We start from the raw sequence: 1,443 nt of genomic DNA, 5'->3' as shown, positions 1-1,443 counted from the left end.
TCCTTTGACAGGCGACCTTAACGCGAATGATATTGAAAATAATACTTTGTTTTTTTTTTCTTTGATCAAACATGCTTGTCTTCAGGAATATGAACGGCGAGAGAATCCAAATATCTCTTCATCTTGTCATCATGAGGTAGGAAAGTAACACTTCTTACAATTACTATGAGATTCAGGGTCTCTGTAACACGGTTTTTTGGACTTTACTCCTTGTCAAAGCATCGGATGTAGCTGAAAGTTGACATATGTATATTTTACAACCACACACAAATTTTGTCAGCATTATCAATAACCTAAACCCGATAGTTTTGATTTTTATAGAGTAAAAATGAACTAGCCGACGCCATGGCTAATGATTACGAGCCAAGAGTCGAAAAACATTCATTACGTAAGCAAGGTAAACAAACCCCTTTTGACTAAATGTTGCCCCGCCCATCCACCAGACAGAAATGCCCTCGGCTCTGAAACCCAAAGACTTTATGAATGGCGGAACGATACATAGATGTGGGTAGGGTATCAGTGCTAGCGTAGTAATACTACTGTAGCAGTAGTGCCGCAATAGTATAGCAGTAATATACATGAATTAAACGTTTAGACCAATTGCTGGGATCCTTGAGGATCATTTAGCACTTCTTACAACTACTCGAGAAATTAGTTTTTATAGCCAGAAGTTAAATTTTCTAATCCAACAATGCCCATGGTAGCCTTCAGTGTTATCCTGAATTATAACGAGGCGAAAGTGGGTGGAGCCTCATGAAGTCACCATTCTGACGATAATTATTGGTAAAGGTTTTTGGGTTTAAAGCCAATAAACGGTACCGGCTATTTTTTTTTCAGTTAATAGGTAGATAGCCAATAAATAAAAATTGCTTGACATTGGATATAGCAGTTATCAAATCAAGCTTGTCTACTATGTTTTTGGTAATTACCAACTATTCCCTACATCTTGTCAATCTGATTGTGACCTATAAAGTAGACTGTAATTTCTTTGAAACTTATTTGGGAGTTAGACTAATAATCGAAGTGTTTTTGTATTTATTAACATATTTTGTTGGTTTGTTCATTATGACCAATTATCAGTGGGGAGGTTCCAGAGTTCATAAAGGTGTACTGCTTTGCTTGTATTTAAAATTTGTATGTCATTGTTGCCAGAGGTTTAGCCTTCGTTACGTATAGCCAATCATCCATCGAGAAAGTTACGTAACGAGTGCGTTCGAAACCTTTTCTCTGAGTAAGTTGGCCCGGTCTCCAAAAAGGGTCACTTACCCGTATAAAGTAACCAAATTTATTTAACCTACGTAGTGCAGAATACACTCTTTATTTGTGTTGATTATAATATGTATTCCGAATAAGCGTTATATTTATGAAATGCATAGATAAAAAGTTATTGCGAAAAAACCGTGTTACAGAGGCCTGAATCTCATAGTAGTAGATATTTACGTC

The sequence above is a fragment of the Macrobrachium nipponense genome, chromosome 2, assembly GCF_015104395.2.
Source record: "Macrobrachium nipponense isolate FS-2020 chromosome 2, ASM1510439v2, whole genome shotgun sequence".
In the NCBI taxonomy this organism is placed as follows: domain Eukaryota; kingdom Metazoa; phylum Arthropoda; class Malacostraca; order Decapoda; family Palaemonidae; genus Macrobrachium; species Macrobrachium nipponense.
This window is presented reverse-complemented; position numbering follows the sequence as displayed.